Source organism: Nicotiana tomentosiformis, chromosome 6, assembly GCF_000390325.3.
Source record: "Nicotiana tomentosiformis chromosome 6, ASM39032v3, whole genome shotgun sequence".
NCBI lineage: Eukaryota > Viridiplantae > Streptophyta > Magnoliopsida > Solanales > Solanaceae > Nicotiana > Nicotiana tomentosiformis.
The window spans coordinates 23,538,717-23,560,525 of record NC_090817.1 but is presented as its reverse complement, the minus strand read 5'-3'; the positions used below and the strand labels follow the sequence as shown (position 1 = coordinate 23,560,525).

The following is a 21,809-nucleotide window of genomic DNA, read 5'->3' as shown; positions in this document are numbered from 1 at the left end:
CGGGGTCGTTTTCTTAAAATGTTGACCGAAGTCAAACTTGGCCTTTTAAAGCCAAACTAAGGAACCAAGTGTTCCAATTTCAACCCGAACACTTCCAAACCAACCATCCCCGCAAGTTATAAATTAATAAAAGCACATACAGTGAGTTTTATTTAGGGGATCGGGGTTCTAAAAGTCAAAATGACCGGTTGGATTTTGTGAGTGATTTGAAGTGAAAAATTTTGTAAAATAGTTTTTCGAGTTTTTCAAATCTCTGAAAATTTTCAAAATCAACTTCAAGTGAAATTTAAAATTATATGGCCAAACATTTATTCCAAAAAAAGTTAAAAAACTTTGAAAAAAAATGTTTTTCTGGGCCTATTCGGAGCAAAGCCACATTGTTTTTGCTCTTGTGGCCACTAGTTTCCCCATTCTCCCCATTGCCAACCATATTGATCCATCCCTATCAATCTGGGAAAATGGACAATGTTACTAATTGGAGTACTACACTACTGATATTTAATATATAGTAGTACTAGATTTGAAGTAGTACACTGATATTGTAACCAAAAAGAAATTTGGCCTTTTTAGTTTTCATGGAATAGGAACATGACAATGTTAGTAGTACAAAGTTACCGACAACAAATTTGATCTTATCATCTAATATAATGGGGAGATCATGGCATTAGTAGTACGTCATAACGTCAATGTCACCAACAAGAAATTCACAATGCCTTTAGGCTTGATTTTTTTTTTTCTATCTTATATTTCATATTCATTATTTAAGGCTCGCACCAATTTAAATTTGTACCGAAAAATCTCACTTAGAATTATCATTAAAGTTTTTCCTATCAACGGTCACTTCATTCTCATAACTTAAACTCGAGATATGTAGTTAAGAATAAATAATTTTTAAATTTTTTTTTTGTAATATTTTGGAATTTGTGCTAACTTTTGTTAAACAATATAACAATAACAACTAGGTCTCAGTCACAAACGAATTAAAATGGTGATATGACTCCTCGCTTTATTCATTAGCTCAACTCATATTATCATATTACTAAATATGTTAACTTTTGTAAAACATTCAAGAAATATCTATAGTGGTTTTACAAAAGTTCAAGAAAATATTCTTTTGCTTTTTTAAATTTATATACCATTCGGTTCAAATTATTTTACAAAAAGTAACTATATATAGTGGTAACATAACAGTAACTTGTACAGTATAAGGTACATTGATAGGCGCAAAGAGTCTTAATCATGGATTTATATATAAAGGTAATTTCTCGTTTAAATCATTGTTTTGAAGAGAGAAAATTCTCTATTCCAAGACGGATGACTGTGCAAATTCTCATGAGGAGGTCATATAGCTAGTACCAGTAGTACAATATAATCAAACCATGTAAGTACGTACTTTCTGTTTTAGATTAAAGAGTGTACCTCTAACACTTTGTATTCAATAAAAGGAATCAGAGTTTGAGATAAATGAATACAAGTTAAAGTTTGAAAAGAGATTAAAAGAAGAATATGGTAGTCTGTTGGTGACTGAGGTCTCAAAATTGGTATTTACTACTGTCTTTTTAATTTAGCGTATTAATTACTCTTATAATATACACACACATTTTTGAGATTTTCGTTTTTCTTTTGGCTTAATTATATGATAATCTATTAATTGTTTTATATTTGGTGTCTAGTACACTTTACTACCACATAGAGCCTTATTCGATGTATATATTTGCTGTCTAGTACACTTCACTACCACATAGAGCCTTATTCAACTGAATGTAATCTTTTTTTCTTATATAACATAATTGTATATATGAAATATCCCAAAATGTTTTACAGATAGTGTTAAACTTTGAACCAATATTTCAAATGTGCAATCGATTTTGTAAGAATTTAATTTAAAATTAAGATTCGACTCTACACACTGTAAACTGAAAATGAATACAGTCAGATCTCTCTATAACAGCAACCCTATATAACAGTTATTCACTATAAAAATCAAATTATTCTCGGAACTAATTTTTATGTCATGTGATAAGTCTATGTCTTCTATAACAACGTAACACTTCTCTATAGCAGCCAAAAAATATCAAAACAAATGAAACTGTTATAAATAAATTTTACTGTTTATAGACGCAATGTTGCAGTTTTGGAACCGCAGTTACCAACATACTATCAAATTTCTCAGCCTTAAGTTTCCTCCAAGATCTGAGGAATATGTCCGGTGTTGAAGAGCAGATTTGAACACGTTTCTCCTCTCTCTTTCTCTCTAGCATGAATGAATTAATTCTCTTCTCTTTCCATTAATCAAAGCTACTATTTTCTTCTTAATTTATGTGGCATACTTTTCATTTTATTCTGTTCTAGTAAAAATGTCATATCTCCTTATTTAGAAATAATTTAACTTTTAACTTATGATATTATCCATGATTAAAAATCATATAAATATCTATAGCTTATTACAAGACTACAAATTTAAAAAGTCTTTATTCTTTCTTAAATTTTGTATCAAATCTAATATTTTCACGCAAATTAGTACAGAAGGAGTACTGCATTCTGTCTTTGGGTAATGGTTGTGTTTTTATTAAACTGCAGTTGGACTTCTGTACCTAATAATTGTAAAGTTGTATAAGGCATGGCAAGCGGTGCAGGACGGTGTGGGTGTGGGGTAAATTTTATCTTAACCCGCCCCGCCCCGCGTAGCTCTTTTAACCCGCATCCACCCGTCCCGCATAGCTCTTTTAACCCACATCCACCTGCCCCGCACCACACCCGTCCCGCTAACGTGAGAAATTCCTCGGTCAAATTTTAGATTTTCTATATTCAACTACAACATTATGCATCTATAGCTACGAAATACATCGTAGGTAAATATGAAAATTTTCGTGGCTAAACACTTTAGCTACAAAAAAAATTCCATAGCATTCATAGCAAGAAATAGCGTAACTAAAAGTTAGCTACAAACTTTAGATGATGTGTGGCTAAGGACTAATACATATTGCTACGAATTATTTTGTATTGTAGCTATATTGGTAAACTTTTTTGTCACGAAATATATACTTATCGCAAATAATTTTTTTCTTTTTCCACGCCAAATAAAGTATGTAGCAATCTTTATATTGTAGCCACAAGATGTTCTACCGTGGCAAAAAGTTTAATTTATTTGCCACGAAAACTTAACTTTTGTGGCTATTTTCATAGTTTAATCTCGTGGCAATAGCACTTATAATTTAGTTACGAGTTAAAAAAATTATAGCTGTGAATCCATTCTGTTGCCATGAAATGTATAGATTTATAGCTAATTTTTTTTTGCATTTGCTACAAAAAGTAAAAATATATATATCCATATTCTTGTTACGTGGCAATTATATATATTTAGCTACGCATCAATAATTCTATTGCCAGAAATTGAAGAATTTGCCATAAGCATTGTTAGGCCAAGAATTTTTAAGCTAAGAATCCAAATCTTTTAGATTCCAAAATAGGTTCCAAGTTACACATAATTGTATATTCAAAATTTCAAAACATTTACAATACATAATTCTCTATGAATCGGATCGTTCTAGCAATATTTTGCTTGAGACCAAAAGCCGCACAATCCGATCAATATCGGTCTTAGCTTGATATTGCTATTCTAATGATTCCACAATTTGCCTGTCAGTTTTGATAAATTAAATTAATATTAGAAAACAAAAAATAATTGATCATATATATATATATATATATATATATATATATATATATATATATATATATATATATATATATATATATATATATATATATTATTAATAGATTTAGAATGATCATTTTTTTAGAAAAACATTATAGATTTTATATATATATATATATATATATATATATATATATATATATATATATATATATATATATATATATACTAGCTTTACTAATATCTCCTTAATATGCTTATATGACCAATTTTATAAGATAATGAAACTTTCAATAATCTTAAAACAGATAGTAAAGATCCAAATATTTCAGAATACAATTCAATCTTTTGCCCTAGAAGTTTCTTTTAACAAAAGCTTAGCTCATCAAGGAACAATCATGTAGTCCTACATTATCATTTCATGGAAGAATTATAAGAAGGAACCCACATGTATATATAAACATGAGCAACAATAGGTGTAGAAAATACCAATAGAACTCACGTCGATGAAAGCGGAATAATAGTTAAAAATCCGTAATCACACTACTAGAAATACAATCTTTTCCCACAGAAGAATCGGTGGGAAATTTGTGTGAAATTTAAATATTCCCACAACATTCCCAGGGGAGACGCTCAGTGAAAAAATGACTGGTGGAAAAATAATTTCCCAGGACATTCGTGGGTAATTCCCAGGAAGTTACCCATGGAATATTTTACGAGAATTTGGTGGGGTCACATAGAGTATTTTCTCTGACCGTCATGGAAAAAGTAAGAAAATATAATAATTTAATTTTGTTAAGTTTCCCACCGAATCTGTGGGAAGTATTAAAAATAATTTAGATTTTTTTTTTATTTTACCCATGGAAGCAATGGGAAATATGCATAATCTGAAAATAAATATATGAACATTCCCACAAAAATCAGTGAAAAATATTGAAATTCTTGAAAAAATATGGACTAAATTCCCACTGAGTCGGTGGGAAATCCGTGGGAAATCTGAAAAATATTTTCATGGCCAAATCTGTTTTTAGAATTACACCACCTGCCAACAGAAAGTACAACCAACAATACAAAGACTAAATATAATTAAGCATTCAAATACCAAATTCAACATTCAATCCAATTCATTTTATAAACATCTAATTCAATCCATTTCATAAACAATATCCAACTAAACAGAGAGTAGAACAAAAATTCAAAAAATTCAGCATTCAGTATTCAACATCCAAATACCATCCAAGACAAATTAATAAAAGAAACTACTCCTTAGTTATCATCAGATGTTGGAAAACGGGGCATAAGAAATGCACCAGATGCTAAAAGGGAGTTTATTTGAGACTTGAGACTTTTAACATTACTCGTGACAAGTCTTAATATATTGTCCTTTCGCCTCATTTCTTCCTCCCTTCGCCTATCTTCTTCCTCCCTTCGCCTATCTTCTTCCTCCCTTCCTCCCGTCAAGACTAATTCCATTTTTTATCCAAATATTATACACATCAAGTACCTCAATATTTGCCTCTTTTAGTAAAAGAAAATGACCCCTTCGATCAAAATCAGATTCTCTCACCTTCAACCGCTAAAGAACCAAATACTTATAAATAATAAAAATTCAAATGGAAATGTTAAGCTAAGACAATGTGATGACCCAAAATGTCATCTTTAAATTTAATAAGTAATTTTATATTCTAAGATCTCAAAAAGTACCATTTGTCATTTCTCGACTTGCGTGCACAGTCCGTACAATTTTTCGGAAAGTTTTTATGTGAAAAATGGATTAAAATGGGAAATAGAGCTTTAAAACTCAACTAAGTTGACTTTGGTCCGTATCGTGATTTGGGACTTGGGCGTCTTCCCGGAATCGAATTCTGAGGTCCCTAACCCAAGTTATGGAATTTTGATAAAAAATTAAAAGCTTGAAAGCTTAATAATTTTTAAGAAATTACTGATGTTGGATTTATTAATCTCGGGTCCGTATTTTGGTTTCGGAGCCCGGTATAGGTCCACTATAATATTTATGACTTGTCTGTCGAATTTGGTGAGAATCGGAGTTGATTTGACGTGATTCAGACGTCCGGTTGTAAAAATATAAGTTTTAAAGTTTTCTTAAAATTTTTCTTTGATTGGGTGTCCGATTCGTAGTTTTAGGTGTTATTTTGGCGATTTGATCGCGCGAGCAAGTTTGTATGATGTTTTAGAACTTGTGTGCATATTTGGTTTGGAGCCCCGAGGGCTCGGGTGAGTTTCAGATAGGCTATGGGATGATTTCGGACTTAAGAAATCCGATTTTCTGCAGACTTCAGGCTTCTGGTGTGTTCTTCTTCGAGTTCGCGAAGGAACTCTCGCGAACGCGAAGAGAAAATTGGGCTGGCACGTAGGCTTGAGGTTCAAAGCTTCGCCTTCGCGATAGAAGCCTCGCGTTCGCGAAGGCCAAGCCAGGCATGCATCGCGTTCGCGAGGTAGCCCTCGCGTTCGCGAAGAGTAAAATTTGACAGCACATAATTTTGCTTCGCGAACGCGAGGCACTAACCGCGTTCGCGAAGGGTAAAAATCCTAGAAACACAACTTAAATTCTGAAAATGGGGTTTCGACCCATTTTCAATTCTTTCCCATTTTTGAGTTCAGGTAAGGCGATTTTTGGGCGATTTTCACGGAAAAACATTGGGGTAAGTGTTCCTTATCCTATATTGATTATATTTCATGATTTCATACTCATTTTTATCATGAATCCGTGAAATTTTAAAAGAAAAATCAGATTTTTATAAAATCTTCCAAAAACGAAAAATTAAGATTTGAAGGTCCATTTGATATCGGAATTGGACAAATTTTATATGGTTGAACTCGTATCGGAACGGGTGTTAGGATTTCGCGAGTTTTTCCGGCATTTGAGATGTGGGTCCCACTGCCGAATATTTTAATAAATTTCGGATTTTTATTCGGAAAATTTATAAATTCATATGGAATTAATTCCGATGATTCGTATTGAATATATCGAATTGTTTATGAATAGATTTGAAGATTTCAGAGGCAAATTTAAAAGGAAAAATTGTGGTTGAATAATTGATTGGAATTCGCAAAGCGAGGTAAGTGTCGGGGTTAACCTTGACTTGAGGGAGTAGAACCCTTAAATTATTTATTATGTGAAATGCATGTGAACAACGTATAGGCGAGGTGACGAGTGTCTATACGTTGTCAAATTAATTATTTGCCTGCTTACTTGAAAAATCATAAATTATTTTTAATCATAAATTAATTATTATAATAATTATTTATCTCTTATTCTTTGTCAAATATTAATTCTTGAATTCCTGCATTAATTATTACATGTTATTTGAATTATGTGATTTAATTGTTATTTGACATTTAGCATATTAAATATTAAACTACCTATTTTCTCCCTGATTTCTATAATTATTTGCTATTTGTCATTGTTTGTTTCATAATTAAATCATAATTATTGTATACTTGTTGTCTTATAATTTTATATTAATTATTGTATTTATTGGGGAAATTTCTTCTATAAGAATTGATTGAAATGGATATATTGGAGGATCGGGTTGCACACCGCAACAGACTTATTAAAAGTTAATATTGGAGGATCGGGTTTCACGCCACAACAGACTTATTAAAAAGTCAATATTGGGGGATCGGATTGCACGCCGCAATAGACTTATTAAAAAGTCAATATTGGAGGATCGGGTTGCACGCCGCAACAGACTTATTAAAAGTTAATATTGGAGGATCGGGTTGCACGCCGCAACAGACTTATTAAAAGTTAATATTGGGGGATCGGGTTGCACGCCGCAACAGACTTATTGAAAAGTCAATATTAGGGGATCGGATTGCATGCCGTAATAGACTTATTAAAAGTCAATATTGGGGGATCGGATTGCACGCCGCATCAGACTTATTTAAAAGTCTATATATATACTTGATTGAAATAAATATATGACAGACTTGATTAAAATGAATATATTGGAGGAGCGGGTTGCGCGCAGCAACGAAACCAAATGTGAATATATTGTGAGAGCGGGTTGCACGCTGTAACAGAATTGAATGTGAATATATTGTGAGAGAGGGTTGCATGCTGCAACAGAGTTGATGGAAATGATAATTGGTTATGACTGCTGAGTTGGCTTCAATTATTATAAATGAGTTACCGAATTTATTTCTATTATTTGTTGTTGTTATTAATATTGCATACAGGTTAATGTGAGTGAACCGCCTTAGCCTCGTCACTACTTCGTCGAGGTTAGGCTCAGCACTTACCAGTACATGGGGTCGGTTGTACTGATACTACACTCTACACTTTTTGTGCAGATTTTGGAGTTGGTCCCAGCTGCGTACCATAGACTTGCTCGGATTTCAGCTACCAGAGGAGCCTTGAGGTATAACTGCATGGCGTCCACAGTTCTAAAGTCCTCATCTATTGTACTTTAGCTGTGTGTTTATTTCCAGACAGTTATATTTTATTCAGACTTTTATTTGTATTTATTCTAGAGGCTCGTGCACTTGTGACACCAATTCTGGGATGGTATTTAGACACCATCGTTTTTATGGATTATTTCACCATATTTTCAAACTTTGCTTCTGCATTTATTTCTTGATTATTAATAATTTAAAGATTGTTTAAAAATTGGTTAATATTATTCTAACGTTGGCTTGCCTAGCAAGTGAAATGTTAGGCGCCATTACGGTCCGAAAGTGGAAATTTCGGGTCGTGACAGTTGGTATCATAGCACTAGGTTATATAGGTCTTACGAGTCACGAGCAAGCTTAGTAGAGTATGAAGGATCGGTACGGAGACGTCTGTACTTATCTCTCAGAGGCTATGAAGTTTAGGAACAATATCACTTCTTTCTTATTCTGTCGTGCGATTTTATTCTATCATCGATGATTAAACCATTTTACTCTTATTCTCTCGCAGATGGTGAGAACACATAATACCTCTACCGATGGACAAGGACCAGAACCCCCGGTGGCAACTATGGCCAGGGGTAGAAGTCGGTCGTGCTAGAGGCCGAGGCAGAGGCCGGGGTAGAGCTCAGTCCAGAGCTCGAGCAGATGCACCTGTTGTAGAATCTCAGGTGGACCTTCAGGAGGAGGTTCCAGTTCAGGATGTACCAGTTGGACCAGTTCAGGTCCCGGAAGGATTTATATCCACTCCAGTACTTCAGGACGCTCTAGTCCGTTTGGTAAGTCTTATAGAGGGCATGGCCCAGAATGGTACATTTTCAGTAGCACCAGTCGTCTCACAGACTGGGGGAGGAGCACAAACTCCCACTACTCTCACTCCGGAGCAGATGGCTCCCCAGAATCAGGCTCCAGCAGCCCTGCCAGTTGGGATAGTTAAGCCGGTTGTTGCGGTAAAGACCGGTGATAGGCCCGCCATGTCTTTTGAGGCCTTATTGAGACTGGATAAGTTCACTAAGCTCTTTCCAGTTCACTTAAGTGGTACACCTTTTGAGGACCCACAAGATTATCTTAAACGCTGCCATGAGGTGCTGCGGAACATGGGTATAGTTGAGACCAGTAGAGTTAATTTTGCTGTATTCCAGATGACGGGTTCCGCCAAGAGGTGGTGGAGAGATTATACATTGACCCGACCAGTCGGATCACCTGCACTTACCTGGGAGCAGTTCTCTCAGCTATTTCTGGAGAAGTTCCTCCCTATCACAATGAGAGAGGAATTTCGCAAGCAATTTGAGCGTCTACAGCAGGGCAGTATGACTGTTACTCAGTATGAGTCCCGTTTTGTGGATTTGGCCCATCATGCTCTCCTTTTACTACCTACGGAGGGAGAGAGAGTGAGGAGGTTTATTGAGGGACTCACTCACCCTATCAGTCTTCAGATGGACAAGGAAACCAGAAGTGAGATTTCTTTTCAGACGGCTGCTAATGTCGCCAGGAGGATCAAGATGGTTCTTGCATAGGAGAGAGAGCAGAGATCTGATAAGAGGCCTCGTCAGTTCGGTGGTTTCAGTGGTGCCTCTTCTGGAGGCAGGGGTAATTTCGGTAGGGGTCATCATCCTAGACCGTTTTATTCAGCACTTCATGCATCTCCCGGTGCTTCAGGGAGTCACAGTCCTATTATGCCTTACTCTGGGCAGCCAGTATTCAGTGCACATTCAGCTCCTATCAGTGCACCACCACTCCAGAGTTACTACAGTGGTTATCCGACCCATTTGGGTCAGCTTCAGCTTCAGCAGCCACAGCATCAGGATGGGTGTTATGAGTGTGGGAACATTGGTCACATTAGGAGGTATTGTCCTAGATTGGCGAGTAACAGATCTCGACAGGATTCTCGTGCCATCATACCGGCACCGGTTGGTTCACCACCTGCTCAGCTAGCTAGAGGTGGAGGTCAGGCCATTAGAGGTGGAGGTCAGGCCATTAGAGGTGAAGGTCAGACTGTTAGAGGTAGAGGCCAGCCAGTTAGAAGTAGTCCTAGAGATGCAGTTCAGAGTGGTGTGGCCCAGCCCCAATTTTATGCTTTTCCAGCTAGGCCTGAGGCTGAGTCATCTGATGCTGTGATCACAGGTATTATTCCAGTTTTCCATAGAGATGCTTCAGTTCTATTTTATCCAGGATCTACTTATTCCTACGTGTCCTCCTATTTTGCTTCATATTTGGTTGTGCCTTGTGATTATCTGAGTTCTTCTGTGTGTGTATCTACACCGGTGGGAGACTCTGTTGTAGTATATCATGTCTATCATTCGTGTGTGGTCACTATTGGTAATCTTGAGACTAGTGTGGATCTTCTACTTCTTGATATGGTAGATTTTGATGTCATCTTGGGTATGGATTGGCTGTCTCCTTATCATGCTATATTGGAATGTCATGCCAAGACTGTGACCCTAGCTATGCCGGGGTTACCTCGGTTAGAGTGGAAAGGAACTCCTGGCCATTCTGCCAGCAGGGTTATTTCTTATATGAAAGCTCGACGTATGGTAGAGAAAGGGTGTCTAGCCTATTTGGCTTATATTCGCGATCCCAGTGCGGATGTCCCTTTTATGGACTCAGTACCAGTTGTTCGTGAATTTTCAGAAGTATTTCCTGCAGATCTGCCGGGGATGCCGCCCGACAGAGATATTGACTTCTGTATTGATTTGGCTCCGGGCACTCAGCCCATTTCTATTCCACCATACCATATGGCCCCGCCGGAGTTGAAATAATTGAAAGAGCAGTTACAAGACTTGCTTGATCAGGGATTCATTAGACCCAGTATCTCGCCCTGGGGTGCACTAGTATTATTTGTAAAGAAGAAAGATGGCTCGATGCGAATGTGTATAGACTATCGGCAGTTGAACAAGGCCACTATCAAAAACAAATATCTATTGCCAAGAATTGATGACTTATTTGATCAGCTTCAGGATGCTAAGGTATTTTCGAAGATTGATTTGAGATCTGGTTACCATCAGTTGAAGATTAGCGCATCTGATGTCCCTAAGACAACTTTTCGGACTCTGTATGGGCATTAGGAGTTCCTAGTGATGTCATTTGGGTTTGACAAATGCTCCAGCAGCATTTATGGATTTGATGAATCGGGTGTTCAAGCCTTATTTGGAATCTTTTGTGGTTGTATTCATTGATAATATCTTGATTTACTCCAGCAGTCGAGAGGAGCATGAGCAGTATCTTCGAAGTGTGCTTCACACCTTGAAGAATAATCACTTATATGCCAAATTTTCAAAATGTGAGTTTTGGTTAGACTTAGTTGCCTTTTGGGACATGTTGTATCAGCAGAAGGCATAAAGGTGGATCCTAAGAAGATTGAGGCTGTTCAGAATTGGCCTAGACCTACTTCGGTTACAGAAATCTGGAGTTTTCTGGGTTTGGCAGGGTTATTATCGTCGGTTCGTGGAAGGGTTTTCATCTATAGCAAGCACATTGACCAGACTAACCCAGAAGGGTATCCCATTCAGATGGTTAGACGAATGTGAGTTGAGCTTTCAGAAGCTCAAGACCGCTTTGACTACGGCGTCAGTGTTGGTATTACCCACAGGTTCAGGATCGTATACGGTATATTGTGACGCATCTCACATTGGGCTTGGTGCAGTATTAATGCAAGATGGCAAGGTAATTGCATATGCGTCGTGGCAGTTGAAAGTTCACGAGAAGAATTATCCATTACCTCTACGGTGTCTCGTGTGAGGTATTTACTGATCATCGTAGCCTCCAGTATCTGTTCAAACAAAAGGATCTTAATTTGAGGCAAAGAAGATGGATGGAGTTGTTGAAAGACTATGATATCACCATTTTGTATCACCACGGAAAGGCCAATGTGGTGGCCGATGCCTTGAGTAGAAAAGCTGTGAGTATGGGCAGTCTTGCATATATTCCGGTTGGTGAGAGGCCATTAGCTGTAGATGTTCAGACTTTGGCTAATCAGTTTGTGAGGTTAGATGTTTTAGAACCCAGTCAGATTCTAGCTTGCACAGTCGCTCAGTCTTCTTTATATGAGCGCATCAGAAACAGGCAGTATGATGATCCTCACTTACTTGTCCTTAAGGACACGGTGTGGCACGGTGATGCAAAACAGGTTGCTGTGGGGGAAGATGGGGTTTTGCGAATGCAGGGTCGTATTTGTGTGCCTAATGTGGATGGGCTTCATGAATTAATTCTTGAAGAAGCACACAGTTCCAGGTATTCTATTCATCCAGGTACCGCCAAAATATATCAAGATTTGCGGCAACATTATTGGTGGAGGAGAATGAAAAAAGATATAGTTACACATGTAGCTCGGTGTCTGAATTGTCAGCAAGTTAAGTACGAGCATCAGAGACCTGGTGGTTTGCTTCAGAAGTTAGAAATTTCTGAGTAAAAGTGGGAGCGTATCACTATGGATTTTGTTGTTGGGCTCCCACGGACTCAGAGAAACTTTGACGCAGTTTGGGTCATTGTGGACAGGTTGACCAAGTCAGCCCATTTCATTCCAGTGGCAATTACCTATTCTTCAGAGAGGTTAGTTGAAATTTACATTCGTGAGATTATCCGCCTTCACGGTGTGCCCGTGTCTATTATTTCAGATCGAGGTACGCAGTTTACCTCACATTTTTGGAGGTCTATACAGCGTGAGTTAGGCACGCAGGTGGAGTTGAGTACAATATTTCATCCACAGAAAGACGGACAGTCAGAGCGCACTATTCATATATTGGAAGATATGCTCCGCGCTTGTGTTATAGACTTTGGAGGTTCTTGGGATCATTTCTTGCCACTTGCGGAGTTTGCTTATAATAATAGCTACCAGTCGAGCATTCAGATGGCTCCATATAAGGCATTATACGGAAGGCGATGCCGATCGCCAGTTGGTTGGTTTGAACCGGGAGAGGCTCGGCTGTTGGGTACCGATTTGGTACAGGATGCCTTGGATAAGGTCAAGATTATTCAGGATCGACTTCACACAACTCAGTCTAGGAAAAAGAGTTATGCCAACCGAAAAGTTCATGATATTGCATTCATGGTTGGAGAACGAATATTGCTCCGGGTTTCACCTATGAAAGGTTCGGAAAGAAGGGCAAGTTGAGCCCTAGGTATATCGGACCCTTTGAAATTCTTGAAAGGGTGGGTGAAGTAGCCTACATGCTTGCATTACCACCTAGTTTATCAGTGGTTCATCCGGTGTTTCATGTGTCTATGCTCCGAAAATATCTTGGTGATCCGTCCCATGTGTTAGATTTCAGCTCAGTCCAATTGGACAAAGATTTGACTTACGAGGAGGAGTCGGTGGCTATTCTAGCCCGGCAGGTCCGATAGTTGAGGTCAAAGAATTATCCTTCAGTTCGGGTGCAATGGAGAGGTCAGCCGGTAGAGGCATCTACCTGGGAGTCCGAGTCGGACATGCAGAGTAAATATCATCTTTAAATTTAATAAGTAATTCTATGTTCTAAGACCTCAAAAAGTACCATTTATCATTCCTCGACTTGCGTGCGCAGTCCGTATAATTTTTCGGAAAGTTTTTATGTGAAAAATGGATTAAAATGGGAAATAGAGCTTTAAAACTCAACTAAGTTGACTTTGGTCAACATTTTGAGAAAACAGACCCGGATTAGTGTTTTGAAAATTCCGGTAGGTTCGTATCATGATTTGGGACTTGGGAGTATGTCTGGAATCGAATTCTGAGGTCCCTAGCACAAGTTATGGAATTTTGATGAAAAATTAAAAGCTTGAAAGCTTAATGATTTCTAAGAAATTACTGATGTTGGATTTATTGACCTCGGGTCCGTATTTTGATTCCGGAGCCCGGTATAGGTCCACTATAATATTTATGACTTGTTTGCCGAATTTGGTAAGAATCGGAGTTGATTTGACATGATACGGACGCCCGGTTATAAAAATATAAGTTTTAAAGTTTTCTTGAAAATTTTCTTTGATTGGGTGTCCGATTCGTAGTACTAGGTGTTATTTTGGCGATTTGATTGCGCGAGCAAGTTCGTATGATGTTTTAGAACTTATGTGCATATTTGGTTTGGAGCCCCGAGGGCTCGGGTGAGTTTCAGATAGGCTACGGGATGATTTCGGACTTAGGAAATCTGATTTTCTGTAGACTTCAGGCTAGGGGTGGGCGTTCGGTTGGTTCGGTTCGGTTTGAAGAAATTCGGTTCGATTATTTAATTTTCGATTTTGTAAAGGTAGTAACCGAAACCGAACTGAAATAAGTTCGGTTCGGTTCGGTTTCTAATTTCGGTTCGATTTTTTTCAGATCGGTTTTCGGTTTCAACTTTATCATATTGGGCTCCTTCTATGTAATAATAGGATTGGCGAATTTGTTATTTTTTTTTCAAAACTTCGAACTTCTTGAAAATACTGTTTTTATAAAAAATAAAAAAAAAGACTAAACTTTGCACACTATTATGGATCATAAAATTCAAACATAGTGTAAATTACAACTCTGTGTGAAATCCTCCCGGTATACTATCATATATGCTGTGGAAGTTTTAATAGAGTGAAAGTCTTTAAGATTGGGAAGCTGATAGACTTACTTAATTGAGCTGGGTCTTTGATGGATTGGACCTAATAGTATTAATTTATTACCTATGGGTTTAGCCTATATATAACTTAAAAAATTTATATGCTAATAATTCGGTTTTTCGGTTAACCGAACTAAAAAAATTAATAACCGAAAACCGAACCGAAAAACTGAAATTTTAAAATTTTAAATCGAAACCGACCAAAAAAATCGAATAACCGAAACCGAAAAAAAAAATTCGGTTCGGTCGGTATGTTCGGTTTTGACCGAAATATGCCCACCCCTACTTCAGACTTCTAGTGTGTTCTTCTTCGCGTTCGCGAAGGTACTCTCGCGAACGCGAAGAGTAAATTGGGCTGGCATATTTTGTGCTTCGCGTTCGCGACATAGTGACCGCGTTCGTGAAGGCTTGAGGTTCAAAGCTTCGCCTTCGCGATAGAACCAAGCCAGGCATGCATCGCGAAGGCCATTTGAGGTTATCTAGATAACATTTGAGGTTATCTAGATAACAATCATTGCAAATAAAAATTAACGGTGTTTAACATTTCTTAGTAAATGTATATTTTACGTATAGTAAATAGATAAATAGTAAATAAATTCTATGTATATTTAGTATTTGCTATATAGATAAATCCGTCATCTTTATTTCTTTCGGTAAACAAGAAAATAAATGGAACAGATATTTTGTCAGATCTTAGATTTCTGTTAAAAATTAAAATGTGTTTAGTGTTATGACTAAAAGTACACCACTTTGTTAAAGTAAATGGACTATTAGTGCTCCATGTGGAAGAATATGTATGACTTTGAGTCTAAAGTCAAAGATAATGTATATTTTTAGGCTTTTTCTCAGTGTTATGACTAAAAGTGCACCACTTTGTTAAAGTAAATGGACTATTAGTGCTGCATGTGAAAGAATATGTATGACTTTGAGTCTAAAACCAAAGATAATGTATGGTTTTGGGCTTTTCCTCCATTTTTGCGCCAAAACATTTCCACGGATACTCAATGTGAAATGTTATTATTTTATCCAGGAAATTTTTTTTAAATTTTTCCATTGAATTTCGGTGGGAATTGCCACTGACAATTTTTCGTGAGAAATTTTCGTGGGAAAATGCTGTATTTCTAGTAGTGTCACCTGAAACCACCTAGGAAAAGGATCAAAATTAATTTCATAAAAAATGATTAAAAGCATTTCCTGAATCAAATTTCAGAAGCTTCAACCATAAATGATAAATTGTTACTGATATACCAATCTAATAATGAACATAAAGATTAAAAAATTTCTCCTTCCAATTTTTTCTTTTCCCAATTAACTAAGAAGATGAATAAAGATGCTCTAGCATAAGTGACAAATAAAGTTCGCTGTACACATTGAAAATAATAAAAAAGAAATAAAGTAACCAAAGAAATATATATATATATATATATATATATATATGCATGTTAGTGGTTAGTGACAAAAAGTGAGATTTAAAGAAGATAGAAACATACCTTCTCTAGTGGATGACGAAGGAGTTGGGAATTAAATGGGAGAGGGTGTGGCGGCTGGAAAGATAAAACAAAGGTGAGGGGCTACGTTTTTGGGGATCTCATTCTTCCTTTATATCCCCGTCTTTTACTCCTATTTTTAACTTTTTTATGTACAAATATTATAAATGTAGATAAATATTTAATTTACATTGTACACAGCAGAATAAGTTAAATATTTTCATGAATAAAGTTTTATTATTATTCAAATAGAATATAATTGGTAATCATTATAGTTAGATACATAGTTGTTTAAATGTGATATATTAGATAAAAAAATTGAATTCAATAAAATATCTCGTGATTTACTAATCTCGTTGAAAGTAATGTGATAATTACTTTGACTAGCCAAAAAGATGGTAATACTTTATTTAATAAAGGACCAAACCATTATAATTATATTTATTATCTAGTTAAATATATATAATTAGTTATACAATGAGCTTATAGTTATTTAAATTCTATATAATTAATTATTTACACATTAGTTAGACATATTTAAATTGTTACTTTAATTATAATTGGAACTTATAGTTATAGGCAATACATATTTAATAACACTTTGTTTACCCGAAAAATCAGATAAAGTTAAATTTGTGTATGGTTCTAAGGATATGCGATATAATTCGACACAAATCGTATAGAGAAATAGAGATATGAATGTTCTCGGCTATGAGAACGGAAATAGCGAGCCGAGGAATGAATATATGAAGTGATCTTTTGTTACAGTGTATTATATCTATGCTCTTACAAGGATCCCCCCTGCTTTTATAATAGAGGGATCCTACTTCATTTATCATAAAATAAAGCATACAGTGGAGGACCCATGATAAATTGTCTCTTCCTTGATTCCCGCCAAGATTTCCTTTCTTAGTGCGATTATAACAGCTCTTGTCTGTGAGCTCGACACCGGCTCGGACTCGTTATTGAGTCGAGCTCTCGATTTTGGCTCGAGTTCGACCTCCGGGGTGGGTGTATCGCATTTCTGACCTCGAAACAATGCCTTGCGGAACGATTTGGTCACTGGCTCGAGAAAGGTATCGAGCCGAGTCCTCGATCAGCCTTCGGACTAGAGGCTCGATTGTACTGCCTTCGGAACTAAACCAAAATCCCACTCAGGTTGATTACCATTCGAACTCGATCGAACGTAGGAAGGCCGAAATCTATTTCGACCGTATACAGATAGTCCCCTCGTTTCTCAGGAAGGATGTGGTGAGAATCGATATGAGCTTTGACGGTTCGATCGGGTTATAAGCTGACGTTTTCACAGGGCTCGATCATGATGTATGTGATAGTTTTCCTATCGATTTAGTCTTTTCAAGGTATTTAATGCGTTTCAGTCGGTGGTCGGCCACCTCTGATATTGAACTGTCACGATGCAAGCATATAAATAGCCCCTCCATCTGATATTCACCACTTTTACATCTTTCATTCTTCCAAATTTCCTTACCCTTTCTCTTTTTTCCGCCGCTTGTAGAGCCATCTATAACAATTTTCCATCTTCCTTTGCCTTTCTTTCTCTTATATCAATGGCCAAAACTTCGAAAACTGTACGTTAGAAGGAGAAAGCTTCTTCTTCACGGCCGTCCGACGACAAGACGCCAGTGGAACCACCTACCTATGAGTATGTTCCCGGCCCGTGTACTTTGAAGATCGATTTTAAGGTTGAGAATCCTTCATCTGTTTCGGGTCGATGTGAGCATGTGTCGATGTACATGTGCTCGATAACGGAGGGTCAACTCGAGGCTATGAGAAGAGACTGCAACTGGGGCCCCGAGGTTGTGTTGCAAATTCCCTCCCCTGAAGAGAGCGTCATCACCCATGTGGAGGGGTTTTTAAGTGTTTATACTTAGCCCTTCATGTTGGGTCCCATCGACCCGGTGATCATCGATTTTTGCAAGAGATATCAGGTCACCCTTGGTCAAATTCATCCCTCTCTATGGCGTATAGTAACCTTACTCCGTTTCTTCTCCAACAAGGCCAGGGGACTGGAATTTTCCCTGAGTCACCTCATACGACTGTATCGGCCTCAAATCTTTCGAGGACTAATCAGGCTTCATCGTCGGGCATCGAAGGCTCTGATGTCGAGCATCGACGAAGACAAGGATCGAGGTTGGATGGGCCATTATATCCGAGTGAGGACCCATGACCTAATTCCGCAAGAGAATATGCCATTCCCCGAGGAATGGAATTTCGACCGTAAGTGATTTTCGTATGACATTGCTTTTCGTATCTTTTTCCGATTTTATCTGATGTCTTTCTCCAATATACAGCTACCCCTTGGATGCCACAAGCGGTACCCGACCTCGAGGATTGGGTTCGGAAGTTAGCCTCAACTTTCACTTATGCTGAACGCACTTGGCATGATTTGGCAAAAGGTAGATGAGAGGCCAAGAATCATGGTAAGGGTTACTTCTCGTGTTCTTCGGAATATTTTTTATGCTCCCCTTGTCACCGATTTCCTTTCATGCAGGTGCAACCAAGGATGCCGCTTTAAGGCCTTCGAGTGGTAAAGAAGGAACCAAGTCCCCTGTTCCATAACCGGGGAAAGATAAGAAGCGAAAAGCTGTCTCTCAGCCAGAGGACCCCAAGCCCAAAACTCGAAGGGTGAGGAGGAAAGCAATCGTTCTTTCGATGGACTCGGTCGAACGACTGAGAAAAGAAGAAGAAGAAGAAGAAACAGATGATGCCTCGATTTTGGTGGTCCGATCTACGAAAGCTATCTAGATCGCTAGAGTTTCTGAGCCAATGGCGGTTGTACCGGTCGGGGTTGATTCCGGTACCCCGAGTCTTGATCAGAGCATCCCGAGCAATTCTCTTGGGACCATGACAGTGGGTCATTTGCCTTCTCTTCCAACCTTTTCTGAGGAGGCGTTAAAGGAGGCGTTAAAGGAGGCTCGAGAGTTGAAAACCCCCGATATGGGTGGAGGCTCTAGTGTAGGGGACCCTTTTCGGGATTGCTTTACTGGAGTCGATGATGACTCCGACATTGGTGATGCTTCCCTTCTCCAAGAGGAGGCCCAACGTTTCATTTCTCGGGTAATGATTTTACTGTACTTGGTTTCTTCGTTCTTTTCCAAACTTGACTTGTGTTCTTTCCCTACTGTGCAGGCCATTAGTAGGTTTCGAGTCGACCTCAGCCAGTGCGAGATCGAGCTTCAGAAGGTCTCGGGGGAGAGAGATGCCCTGCGGCTTCTTTGTAGCCAAAAGGACGAGGTTATAAAGGACTTTAAAGCAGATTTGGCCAAGGCTCGTGAAGAAGAGGCCGAGCTAGATAAGCAGGTGAGCCTCATTCTGTTAAAGTATGGGTTTGACTCAACTGTGGAAGTTAACCTTTCGTTATTTCAGTTGCAGCAAAAGGTTGAAAAGATCAGGTTACTTCGGGAAGAAGTCGATCAAATCAAGGCTGAATGTAATCAGTGGAAGGAGACTATCGACCGCCTGGCTGCAGAAAAAGAAACCATTTTGGCCAAATTATTATCGGCCGATGTTCAGCTTTGAAGCGTCAAGCAAAAAGGTTCGGCTCAGGCTAAGAGGATCGAGGAGCTTGAAACACAGCTTGCTGAGGCCAAGGCGGAGGCTGAGTCATCGAAAGCCATGGCAGACAAGTCCATTGTTGTGTATCGGGCTGATGCCGAGGCTGCTCAGATGGAGGCACAAAAGGCGGTGGATACTGCCGACACTCGAGCACATTGGATTGCCGAACTTGCTAAGTGTCGGTCTCGGAGAGAGACCCTCGAGGAGATACATGCTCGAGGTTTCGACCTTGCTGAAGAGATAAAAAAGGCTAAAGAGCTCGAAGCTGAAGCTAAAGCCTTGGCATCTGATGGCGATGATAATGATGATGATGGTAGCAAGAGCATATCCGAAAATGGGGGGGAGCCTGATAGGGGAGAAACCGCTCCTGAGGATGACCAGGAAGCTTAGTCCTTAGCTTTTTAGTTTGTAATCAATTATGTAGATAATTTTGTATATAGACAACCTTGCCGACCTGCTTCTGTTTTGTGAAGTCTTTATACATGCCTTGCGAATGCTTTCATAGAGATTTAAACAACTTAGCCAAATTCTGGATTTCGTAGCCTCTATAATCGAGCGAGTGCTTATTCAAATTTGAGGTGATGTAGCCCTTAGGCTTATTGGTCGAGTCAATGATCCAAACTTGAAGTAATGTAGCCCGTGGGCGTAATGGTCGAGTGAGTGCTTGCTCAAATTCAAAATTCAAGTAGCCCGTAGGCGTAATAGTCGAGTGAGTGCTTGCTCGAACTCAAAATGGAAGTAGCCCTTAGGCATAATGGTCGGGTGAGTGCTTGCTCGAACTCGAAATGGAAGTGGCCCGTAGGCATAATGGTCGAGTGAGTTCTTTCTCGAACTCGAAATGGAAATAGCCCGTAGGCGTAATGGTTGAGTGAGTTCTTGCTCGAACTTGAAATGGAAGTAGCCCGTAGGCGTAATGGTCGAGTGAGTACTTGCTCGAACACGAAATGGAAGTGGCCCATAGGCGTAATGGCCGAGTGAGTGCTTGCTCGAACTTGAAATGGGAGTGGCTCGTAGGCTCAGTAGTCGAGTGAATGATTCGAACTCGAGGTGATGTAGCCCGTGGACTTAATGGTCGAGTGAGTGCTTTCTTGAACTCAAAATGAAAGTAGCCCGTAGGCTTAGTGATCGAGCGAATGATTCGAACTCGAAGTAATATAGCCCGTAGGCATAATGGTCGAGCGAGTGTTTGCTCGAACTCGAAATGAAAGTAGCCCGTAGGCTTAGTGATCGAGCGAATGATTCAAACTCGAAATAATATAGCCCGTAGGCGTAATGGTCGAGTGAGTGCTTGCTCGAACTCGAAATGGGAGTGGCTCGTAGGCTCAGTAGTCGAGTGAATGATTCGAACTCGAAGTGATGTAGCCCGTGGGCTTAATGGTCGAGTGAGTGCTTGCTCGAACTCAAAATGAAAGTAGCCCGTAGGCTTAGTGATCGAGCGAATGATTCGAACTCGAAATAATATAGCCCGTAGGCATAATGGTCGAGCGAGTGTTTGCTCAAACTCGAAAAGAAAGTAGCCCGTAGGCTTAGTGATCGAGCGAATGATTCAAACTCGAAGTAATATAGCCTGTAGGCATAATGGTCGAGCGAGTGTTGGCTCGAACTCGAAATAAAATTAGCCTGTAGGCTTAGTCGAGTGAATGATTCGAACTCGAAGTAATGTAGCCCGTAGGCGTGATGGTCGAGTGAGTGTTTGCTCGAACTCGAAAAAGTAGCCCATAGGTTTAGTCGAGTGAATGATTCGAACTCGAAGTAATGTAGCCCGTAGGCGTAATGGTCGAGTGAGTGTTTGCTCGAACTCGAAATAAAAGTAGCCTGTAGGATGAGTCGAGTGAATGATTCGAACTCGAAGTAATGTAGCTCGTAGGCGTGATGGTCAGGTGAGTGTTTGCTTGAACTCGAAATAAAAGTAGCCCGTAGGATTAGTAGTCGAGTTTATCTTAATTCTGATTGCATAATAAATCTCAAAATAGAGGAATTTTCTTGGATATAAGATATCGGTAAAGAGGAGGACTTTCTTTGCAAGTCATTATACATGTGTTCATGTTTCGCGTCTGGGTTCGGGCCAACTATACGAGCATGGTTCGTTTTGACCATTTTGGCTCTTACAACTTTTCCTTC

The 21,809-nt window shown here is 38.6% G+C and overlaps 1 long non-coding RNA gene across 1 annotated transcript; it reads left to right on the top strand.

Moving 5' to 3' along the window:
• The first annotated feature begins 1,157 nt into the window (after nucleotides 1–1,157).
• On the top strand, nucleotides 1,158–8,229 carry LOC138893289 (uncharacterized). Its single transcript, XR_011408402.1, has 2 exons — nucleotides 1,158–1,381; nucleotides 7,976–8,229. It is a non-coding gene; the product is annotated as an uncharacterized lncRNA (long non-coding RNA).
• Nucleotides 8,230–21,809: the final 13,580 nt, after the last annotated feature.